The sequence below is a fragment of the Notechis scutatus genome, chromosome 4 (genome assembly GCF_049901735.1).
Source record: "Notechis scutatus isolate UNSWTSFEM ecotype Mainland chromosome 4, rNotScu1.2, whole genome shotgun sequence".
Taxonomy (NCBI): Eukaryota; Metazoa; Chordata; class Lepidosauria; order Squamata; family Elapidae; genus Notechis; species Notechis scutatus.
Window position 1 is genome coordinate 2,835,171 of NC_142012.1, and position 11,466 is coordinate 2,846,636.

Consider the following 11,466-nt stretch of genomic DNA (forward strand, 5'->3'; position numbering starts at 1 on the left):
TCCTTCCTTCCTTCCTTCCTTCCTTCCTTCTCATCTTTATCTCCCGTCCTCCTTCTTCTCCTCCCTCCCTCCCTTCTCTCCCTCCTTTCCTCCCTTCCTTCTCATCCCTCTCCCTTCTTCCTTCTCTTTCCTTCCTCCCTTCTCATCTTTATCTCCCTCCTTCTCTCTCCTCCAGCTCTCCCTTCCTCCCATCCTCAATTTCGTCTCCTGCCTTCCTTCTCCTTCCTCCCTCTTTCCCTCCTCCCGTCCTCATCTTCATCTCCCTTCCTCCTTCTCCTCCCTTCCTTCCTCCCTCTTTCTCTCCTCCCTCCTCCCTCCCTCCCTCCCATCCTCCCTTCTCATCTTCATCTCCCTTCCTCCTTCTCCTTCTCCCTTCCTCCCTCTTTCCCTCCTCCCTCCCTTCCATCCTTTCTTCTCATCTTCATCTCCCACCTTCTTTCTCTTCCTTCCTTCACATCTTTATCTCCCTCCCTCCTTCTCTCTCCTCCCTCCCATCCTCCCCTCATCTTCATCTTCCTTCCTCCTTCTCCTTCCTCCCTTCCTCCCTCTTTCCCTCCTCCCGTCCTCATCTTCATCTTCCTTCCTCCTTCTCCTCCTTTCCTTCCTCCTCTTTCTCTCCTCCCTCCTCCTCCCTCCCATCCTCCCTTCTCATCTTCATCTCCCTTCCTCCTTCTCCTTCCTCCCTTCCTCCCTCTTTCCCTCCTCCCGTCCTCATCTTCACCCTCCCTTCCTCCTTCTCCTCCCTTCCTCCCTCCCTCTTTCTCCTCCTCCCTCCCATCCTCCCTTCTCATCTTCATCTCCCTTCCTCCTTCTCCTTCCTCCCTTCCTCCCTCTTTCCCTCCTCCCGTCCTCATCTTCATCTCCTTCCTCCTTCTCCTCCCTTCCTCCCTCCCTCTTTCTCTCCTCCCTCCCATCCTCCCTTCTCATCTTCATCTTCCTTCCTCCTTCTCCTTCCTCCCCTTCCTCCCTCTTTCCCTCCTCCCGTCCTCATCTTCATCTCCCTTCCTCCTTCTCCTCCCTTCCTTCCTCCCTCTTTCTCTCCTCCCTCCCTCCCATCCTCCCTTCTCATCTTCATCTCCCTTCCTCCTTCTCCTTCCTCCCTTCCTCCCTCTTTCCGTCCTCCCGTCCTCATCTTCATCTCCCTTCCTCCTTCTCCTCCTTCCTTCCTCCCTCTTTCCCTCCTCCCGTCCTCATCTTCATCTCCCTTCCTCCTTCTCCTCCCTTCCTTCCTCCCTCTTTCTCTCCCTCCCTCCCATCCTCCCTTCTCATCTTCATCTCCCTTCCTCCTTCTCCTTCCTCCCTTCCTCCCTCTTTCCCTCCTCCCTCCTTCCCTCCCTTCCTCCTTTCTTCTCATCTTCACCTCCCACCTTCTTTCTCTTCCTTCCTTCACATCTTTATCTCCCCCCTCCTTCTCTCTCCTCCCCTCCCTTCCATCCTCATCTTCATCTCCTTTCCTCCTTCTCTTCCCTTCCCTCCCTTCTCATCTTCATCTCCCTTTTGTCTTCCCTCCCCCAATTGTTTAAACTATTTTTTTTCCTGCAGTTTGCAAAAGAAACGCCATGTTATTCTATTTTCTAGATTAGGGGCCAAGGAGGTGGACCAGCGTGCACCATTTTCGAGGTGACGGGAAGAAACTTTTGACCCTCATCCTGTTTACCGATTCGATTCGATATGGTTTACTGCAGGAGCTTCCAACCTGGGCACCTTTTTTAAGACTTTGTGGACTTCAACTCCCAGAATCATGCTGGCTGGGGAATTCTGGGAGTTGAAGTCCACGAGTCTGAAAGAAACCAAGTTTGGACCCCCTTGATTTCATACATACAGTATCAGTATCTTATCCTTTCTCCTTTGGTGAGCGGAGAACACTAACTAACTAATAATAAATACATTTGCGTCATATAACCACACCTGTTTTTTACTTATATCGCTACCTCGTTATTATGGGTTGATACTTTTCTTTTATGCCTTATGCTATATAATTTATCTTTGGTCAATCCAATTATACCAACAATTCCAGCTATCGTAGTATAGTGAAGTATCTTTGTTTTTTAGCGCCAAAGTCAATTTATCCATTTCTGCGCATTTTGAGATTTTTTCAATAATCATTTCTTCTGATGGAGTTTGATGTTGTTTCCAGTGTTGAGCGAAGGCTAATCTGGCCACTGTTAAAATGTGTATTGTTATGTATTTAGCTTTTTTGGAAATTTGCTTATCAAAAATCCCTAGTAGAAAGGACTCTGGTTTGTATTCGATCTGCTCTTTGGTGATTTCTTCCAACCAAGTTTTGATTTTCTTCCAATACTTTTGGGTTTCTGCACAAGACCACCACATATGGAGAAAGTTAAGGTTATGAAAACAAAAGAAGATCTTGCAAACTGTTAAAATAAGAATACTTTTAACCTTGTAACCTCCTTCTTTCTTTCTTCCCCCTTTCTTTTTCTTTCCTTTCTCAAAATTCTTTCCCTCTCTTCCTCTCCTCTTTTCTTTCTTTTTCTTTCTTTTGCTTATTTGTGTATGTATTGTGACTGGTTTTAATTGTAAAAAATTAATAAACTATATTTTAAAAATAAATAAATAAATAAATTTGCAAAAGAACAATCCACGCTCAAAGTAAATAAATAAATAAAAAAACCACAGACAAACAGGGTAGCTGATGTCCTTCCCCCCCAAATCGCACTTTCTCAGCTATGGAAAGGGGAATCTTGGAGAACACAACTACACCCAAGAAACGGGATCTCTTTTGCTATGGCTCAGTGGGAATTGGACTCTCTTTCTCTCCCCCCCCTGTGTGTGTGTGTGTGTGTGTGAGTGTTTGTGGTGTTTACTTTGAGAGGTACTGCTTATTTCTGGCTCCCAGCTGAACCCATTAGCCTGTGGCTCACATCAAGAGGGCTATCCATCAAGATCTGTCTTGCCAATAAATCACAGGGTGCTATTATGAAATGTGTGTGTGTGTGTGTGTGTGGGGGGGTGTTTCTGGTTTGGCCTGACAAGCTTTCATTAGCCCTCAGGGCCCCAGAGCCAGATTCCTTGGGAGTTATAGTGCCAACCTCGCCGACAATCGGCTAAACTTGACCGCAAGAGTTGATTTAAAAACAAAAAAAAAAGAAGTCCTCAGGCTGTTTCTGGTAAACAAGCCCCCCCCCCCATTTTGTACACCTCGCGTTGGCTGGAAAAGTTCTTCCTCTCCTCCCATGTGGGTGAGACAACGGAACGACTCTGACGCCGTTTGAGGTACCGAGTTCCAATCCTGGCGGTGCGTATCCTGTGGGATAAGACGTCTGAGCTGCAGCTGGACTTCCGGTTTGTCGGCTTCGCGAGCGGCAGGATTTGCGAAGCTGCGATCCCTGCCGCGCTAGCCGTTTTGGGGCTCCGACCCAGCCGGGTAGTGGAGCTAGGCTGCCTGCAGGGGCAGCTGAAGTAGGGGGATCCGGAGAAGGGTTTGGGGTGCTGCAGACTCCTCCCTGGCCGGCAGAACTCCCTTTTCCCAGGACGGTGCAGCGGCGGTCTGTAATGGCCGCCACAAAGAAGCTGGCAGCCGGGTAAGAATGCGAGGAGGAAGTGGAGAAAGTGATTGAGAGGAGAAAGTTTTTCTTGGTTCCTAGGACTCTAAGACATATCTAATAAAATTCCTGAAAAGTATGACTTTCTGAATAATACCTGCCAGAAGAGGAAAAAGCGGCTGCTTGAAGGTGCTGAAAGGATAGCTTTCCCTCTTTTCCCACGGAATAAGTAACTGGATATTAAGAAACCTATTTTTTAGGTGGAAATTGGTTTTAAGCGATGAGTGGAAGAGAGAGGATTAAAAAGAAAATATTTGTATGCTAAGATTTGTTGGAGCAGATGCCTTAAGGATTTGAAGACTAGAATATATTGTAACAAGACTTTAAACAGATTTGGACTTTCTTTCTCTTTGATTGATATTACCCCAGAAGGAGAAAGTGAGAACTCTGCCTTGGTTTGACTGATTGGTAACTTTGGGACTGTTTTATCTTTTTATTTTCTTTTGAATATCCTGGTTGTTGTAAGAAGAAAGAAGGAGAAAAGAAAAGAAAAGATTTATAATGGCTCTTTCTGTTGAGGAACTAAGAAATGGTGTGGAAGAAGCCTTTCTTTTCTTAGAAATGGCGCTTACTAATTATCAACAAAAATTACAACAGATGAAGACAGCAGAGGAACAAGAAAGAAAGGAAGGAGCCATCTTTAATGAATCTCAGAATTTGATCCAGAAAAAAGAAGAGAGAAAGAAAAAGAAAAGAAGAGAAAAGAAAGAAAACTAAAGGATTTAAGGACTTAAGATCTAAAAAAACATTTAAGAAAGGGAAAATAAAGTGCAAAACCAATATGATGATTGTAAACAAAGGGAAAAGAAATGCGACAGAGAAGGGAAGCCGGTAAGGCAGAGGCTAGAAGAAGGGGGGTAGAAAGGTTTGTTGGGAAAAGAAAGAAAGGGAAAAGGTGGAGAAAAGCTACAACGTTTTGAAATTAAATGGAAAAAAGAATTTTTTTGGATAATGGATAAAGTATAAATTTTTTTTTAAAAAAAGATTTTGCAAGGTACATAAGATGAGATGGTAGTATTGCAATGGTTTAAGAGTTGATAAGAGATTAAAATGTTAAAATGTTTAAAAATGATTGGTTTTAAAACTTAATAATAGGAGAGGTTTAGAATATTGTTTTAATTAAAGAGTTTAGTAAAATTATGGTATTGATGTTATTATAAAATTTTTATTATAGTATTTCTTTTTAATATTTGGATTTATTCTCTAATTATGCACTTAATTGTGTTGGATGTATTAGTTAGATAGAATGTACCAAGCAAAATCTGATTGGGTATTAGATATTATTTTAAAGATTAATTTGATTAACTTAGGGGGGAGATAGAAAGGCATCATACTCTGATTAATGATTCCAGGAGAAACTGATTTTCTTTTTTTTTTCATAAGGGATGAGACAAAGGGATGATAAAAATGGACAAAAGATACAAATATAATGATTTAAACTAAGATGATTAATTAAGGTAGAATTAAGAAGTGTGAAATATGTGGAGAAGTTAATATAGAAGGCTTAGAATGGTAAATAAAATAAGTAATGATATGTAAGATGAGCATGAATATAATTGAAGTCCATGAAGAGAGAGACACCTGGGTCCAAGTTACTTTCCAAAAGATATTTTTTTATGTTTTGTGTGTTGTGTGTATATGTCTTTTTGGGGGAGAATTGGTAAAAACTTGTAGAAATATAGAACGAGAATAATGGTAACTAAGTCAGAAAGAAATAGATGAAATAATAATAATGATATTGAATAAGAGTAAAGAGAAGTAAAGAGAAATTGAATAAGAGGTTTTGGTATATTATATGGAAATGGTTTAAAACAGAATCATAATTTATCTGACTTGTTAAATTTACAAGGGAAAAAGGTTTAAACATGTAATGAATAATGATAATTTGTGTGTTTTAAAAATTAATAAAACTTGTTTAAAAAAAAAAAAAAAAAAAAGACGTCTGAGCTGCAGCTCCTTGATCCATTGTAGGTCGTTTTCGACTTACGACCACAGTGGAGCGCAACATTTCTGCTGCCGAGGGAGATGTTTTAAGCGACTGGGGCCTCGTTTTACGACCTTCCTTGCGACGTCTGCTAAGTGAATCACTGAAGTGGTGAAGTTGGTTGTTAAGCGAAGCTGTTTGGCCTATTGACTTTGCTTGTCAGAAGGGTCGCAAAAAGGGATCGCGTGATCCCCGGGAGCTGACCTCCACATGTCTTATCATGGCCAACGCTGAGAAACACTACACGGATATCAATGCAACACACTGTTTTGATTAATGATGAATGCAGCAGGCTGGAAACGGTGAGTTCTAGTCCTGCCTTAGACATGAAAGCCTGCTGGGTGACTTTGGGCCAATCCCCAGGAGACGGTGAGTTCTAGTCCTACCTAATGCATTAAAGTTGGCTGGGTGACTTTTGGGCAGTCCCTCTCTCCAAGCGCAACCAATCTCTCAGGGTTATTTTTTGTGGGGAAAATAGGAGGAAGAAGGAATGTTCAATGCCTTCCGTTATCTATAAGTGAATCACTGGCAGGACGAAAATCAGATAGATAGATCAACCGATCAACTGATCAATAGATAGAGATAGATAAATAGGTAATAAACAGGTAGATATAGATAAATGGATACGGTTAAATATATTAGATAGATTGATAGATAAATAATAAATAGGTAGATAGAGATAGATAAAGTTAAATATAGATTAGATAGATAAATAATAAATAGGTAGATAGAGATAGATAAGGTTAAATAGATTAGATAGATTGATAGATAAATAATAAATAGATAGAGATAGATAGAGATAGATTGATAGATAAATAAATATATTAGATAGATTGATAGATAAATAATAAATAGGTAGATAGAGATAGATAAGGTTAAATAGATTAGATAGATTGATAGATAAATAATAAATAGATAGAGATAGATAAGGTTAAATAGATTAGATAGATTGATAGATAAATAATAAATAGATAGAGATAGGTAAGGTTAAATAGATTAGATAGTGATAGATAAATAATAAATAGAGATAGATAAGGTTAAATAGATTAGATAGATTGATAAATAATAAATAGGTAGATAGAGATAGATAAGGTTAAATAGATTAGATAGATTGATAGATAAATAATAAATAGATAGAGATAGATAAGGTTAAATAGATTAGATAGATTGATAGATAAATAATAAATAGGTAGATAGAGATAGATAAGGTTAAATAGATTAGATAGATTAGATAGATAAATAATAAATAGGTAGATAGAGATAGATAAGGTTAAATAGATTAGATAGATAGATAGATAGATAGATAGATAGATAGATAGATAGATAGATAGATAGATAGATAGATAGATATAGAGGTAGGATAGATGATAGATAAATAGATTAGATAGAGATAGATAACATTAAATGGATAGATAGATTAGAGATAGATAGATAAAGATAGATAGATGAACAGATAAGATTAGATAGACATACAGGCAGGCAGGCAAATAAATACACACATTCTATAACCAACCCATCCCTCCTAGGGAATTTTTTTTATAAGGCCACGATGATATTAGCTTAATGAACCAGTTTGCTCTAATTACTGATGCAAGTGATGAAGGGTAAAAAAAAGTACTTAGAAAAAGAAGAATGTATAAACAGGTGGTCCTTTTATATGTGCAAACAAGGCAGAAAAGCTGCTTTCCGGCCCATATTTGTATCTTTCGGGCTCGCGGGGATGTAATGAGGGATGAATATGCTGTGTCATGTTCCCCAAATTTAATTTAATTACTCCCTGCCAGAGTGGGCGGCTCAGCATTAGAGTGCTTTAAAGAGGACATTCTGTTTCCAGAAAATAAATGCCTTTTGATGATAAGCAATATTTTCTTGGGCAGAGTACCCATATGAAATAATGGGAGTCCTTATTTAGCTGGCAGGCCGTAAATTTCAGGGTATTTTAGCTACCCCGCTGCATTTAATTTGGGAGCCATGGGAAGCACAGGAGACGGAGGTTTACTCCCGTCGCAAACAGCTCTTGAAACGAAATGCCAGGTGGAGCTTTGCCGCGGCCACAAAGATGGTATTTCTGGGTCAAGTAGGGAAAAATGAAAGGCAATTTGGGTTCCCTACGCCAAAGCAGAGAAACCAAATTAAGGCCAGAGAGAATCTGAACCTGGAATATGCCAGATGTTGCTGATGGCTTCAGGCGTCTGGAGCCTTGAGAGCAGTGGTGGTATTCATCTGGTTCGCACCGGTTTATAAGAACCGGTTGTTAACTTTCTGAGCAGTTTGGTGAACTGGTTGTTGGAAGAAATCATGAGGGCAGAGAAGCGGGTGTGAAAGTATTTGAATCCCACCACTGCTTGAGGGGCTGTCCCAAAGAAGAGGGGAGGGTCAACCTATTTTCCAAAGCCCCTGAAGAAGGCAGGACAAGCAGCAACGGATGGAAACTAATCAAGGAGAGAAGGAACCTGGAACGAAGGAGGAATTTCCTAACGGTGAGAACCAGTGGAACTCCTCGTCACCGGAAGTTGTGGGTGCTCCGTCACTGGAGATTTTCAAGACAAGATTGGACAGCCATTGGTCTGAAAGGGTACAGGGCTTCCTGCCTGAGCAGGGGGTTGGACTAGAAGACCTCCAAGGTCTCTTCCAACTCAGTTATTCTGTTTTTCTTGGTTGAATTTTATTTACTCACTAGTTGGATCCCCGTGCTTCACTATGAAACTGTGTGGTCGGGCTTAGATTTTGAGGAGGAAAATAAGGCCAGGGGGGGGAATTCTGCCTCTGCCTACCAGCATCCATCAGTATTTATCTGGCTAGCGTCCTGTCAGTGTCTGTGAGAGAGTGGAGGGCTGTTTGGAAACTGAAACAGTATTTGCTGTGTGAGCAAGAAGGAGACAGCAAGGAGCCAGGGCGTGGCTTAGCTCAACTGTTCTGTCCTAAAGCAGCTTGGTGCTGTGAAACTGAAACTGAAACTCCTCTCCTCTGCTTGTGTTTTGCCTTTGGAAGAGATTTCTTTTCAGGTGGGGAGGGGGAGTAGAACTCCTTAGCATCAGAGCATGTTAATCAGGGGTGGGTTTCTACTGGTTCACACCAGTTCTATAGAACCGGTTGTTAACGTCACTGGTAAAACTGACCCCTGCTTGGCCCTGCCCCTCTCCGCCACTCCTACAGGCCAAAACCCAATTTTTTATTACTGCGCATGCGCGAATATCCATTCCTCATTCTCCCCACCTTCCCCTCCCTTCGCTGCCCCGGTCCGTGCCTACTATCCGCCGCAAATGTGCGTTTTTTTAAAAACCCATTTTTTAAAAATGTTTTTTAACTGCGCATGCCAAAATCCCTTCCTCATTCTCCCCACCCGCCTCGCCCCATGCCTACTTATAGCACATGCAACACAAAAATTTTCCCTTCGGTGCCATCGCTCAGCAGCAACAGCAGCAGCAGCCCGCCACAGCCAGCCGCCGCCTACCTTCTGCCGTCCTGCTGAGCGAGAAACAGATACTAAAGAAATAAATAAACACATAAATAAAAATTATTTTACTATTCATCTTGATGTTTCTTCTTTGCTTAAGGAAACATCAAGATGAATAGTAAAATAATTTTTATTTATGTGTTTATTTATTTCTTTAGTATCTGTTTTGTTTTTATGATTAATAAAAACAAAAACAGATAGTAAAAAAATATATGTAAATACATAAATAAAGAAAAGCAACTTACCGAAAGGGAGACGGGCAACTTCTTGTTACATTGATGTTATACATTGTACAGTATGTTTCTGCTTCAATCAATATATAGCAACATCAATGTAACAAGAAGTTGCATGCATACATAAATGGATTTTTTTTTTTAAAATAAAAGTGTTTTATTTTTTTAAAACATAAACAAAACAAATATAAACATAAACCATCTTCAGTTACATAGTGTGTTGGTTGGTACAAATCACTTGTGCACGATCTCTGCAGTCTTTCTCTTCCAATTTGCATTAATCCTTATATCATAAATCCACTATATATATTTATATTATTACTATTATTAATTACTTACTAGACTACTAATATTACATCATTTGATGTGAGCAAATCACCATTTTTACTTAATCTACTTTACAATGTTCATTTCATCATCACCAATCTATTGTACAACAATATATCCTTACTTTACCTTACCTCTGTAATTCTATTATACTTATAAAGTATTATAAAATATTTCATAAATGAAAAAGCAAACAGAAACAATATCAATAAGTACAGCAGTGTAACAGAAAAATTGTTTAAATTTCTTTGTATTGACTTATTTCTAATTTTGTTAATTATACCAACATGTTTATAATTATCAACCTTCTGTATTTAATTCATACATAGCAATGATCATTCTCCACCTAATTTCTACCTCTTATCTCTATCCATTTCTGCACATTGTAATTTTTTAATTTCATTTCATCTATGGGGATCTCTTCGTTTTTCCACTATTGTGCAAACAATTCTAGCCGCTGCTAAGACGCGTAACATTAAATATGTATTGTAGTCCCTTTATGTGGGTACACATAAAGTCTTGGCTAGGAAAGATTTTTGTGCCACTACTGGCACAAAATAACAAACTCCCTTGGTTTGTTAATAGTATTTCCCTTTCAAGTGTTTCTTTTTCAATTAATCAATTGTAATTATGAAAATATCAGCCATTCTTTTATATACACAGTGCAACATCTTTTTTTATAGACTGTCATTTTCAAATCCACTTTCAGTTCCGTCTCATTCTTGTCTGGTGAAACTTGTTCCTCTTCCATAACATCTTTTAAACACTAACTAGCTATAGTGTCAGGGACTTTTAAAATTAACTGAATATTACTGATCTCCGTTCCTCACCTGCTTTCTTCGCTTGCCACTGCCTTCACCACTCAACTTACAACAACAATTAAGTCCAAACCACTGTTGATTTTTTTTGCAGCATATTGCCAAGATGAAAAGGCAAATGAATTTGTCTGCTTTCTTCGGCAAGAAAACAAAAGGAGATCCAAAACAGTCACAACCACAACCATTGGAGTCTGAGGAAAGCAGAGTCAGCACATCATCCATCGAAGAAAGCGGAGCCAGAACATCATCCACACCATGACCAGAAGAAGGAGCCAGCACATCATTAGGTACTGGAAGAGCTGAATAAGACATTGAAGGGAAACTTCCTGACTGCTGGACAATGCAGCAATACAATAATTTTAGGGAAAAATATGATGGACTGGACGTTTCCCAGAAAAGAATAGGTTGCAAGTATTGCAGAAGATTTAAAATTTCGACCAAAGAAAAAAGTGTCCACAGAGCTAAGGAGTGGAAGAATTCCCAAATTGAACCATCAGGAAGGAGTAAAGAAATCCAACAAGCTTCCCTCAGAAAGAAATTGAAGGAACATTTCTCATCTAAGGCTTATAACATCTGTACAGAGAAATTGAAGCAATGTGAACAGGATGCCTTAAGCAAAGGACTGGAGAAGATGAGTGAGAAATATCTGGGTAGTACAATGTAGAGTGTTTATTACAGTTTATAGTCTGGCACAAACGTGCAGACCATTTTCATATATAGAAGATCTGATTGAGTTACAAAAAAGAAATGGTGTAGATTTGGGAACAGGGTTGCATTCATGTAGAACTGCAGTTGCAATAGTAGATTTCATTGCAAAAGATATCAAGAAACATTTATTTACTAAAATTATTGAGAAAACTCGCAAAATCTGTTTGATAATTGACGAAGCCTCAACAATATCTTCCAAACCTGTTCTTATACTGTACTTAAAAGCTGAGGGTCTAGCTTTCTTACCAACAATTTTCCTTGAACTAGTAGAATTAGATAAACAAGATGCAGAGATGATATATTGTTCGGTTATAGAAAGTTTGAATAAAGTTGGGTTTAATAGGAACTATCTGGAGAAACATTTAATTGGATTTTG

General features: G+C 39.4%; 1 protein-coding gene and 1 pseudogene across 1 annotated transcript in view; one reads left to right on the forward strand and one right to left on the reverse strand.

Moving 5' to 3' along the window:
* Nucleotides 1-11,466, reverse strand: part of ADRA1D (adrenoceptor alpha 1D) — a 54,813-nt gene that overhangs the window by 27,256 nt on the left and 16,091 nt on the right.
* LOC148130630 (E3 SUMO-protein ligase KIAA1586 pseudogene) overlaps nt 10,723-11,466 on the forward strand; it is a 1,974-nt pseudogene continuing 1,230 nt past the window's right edge.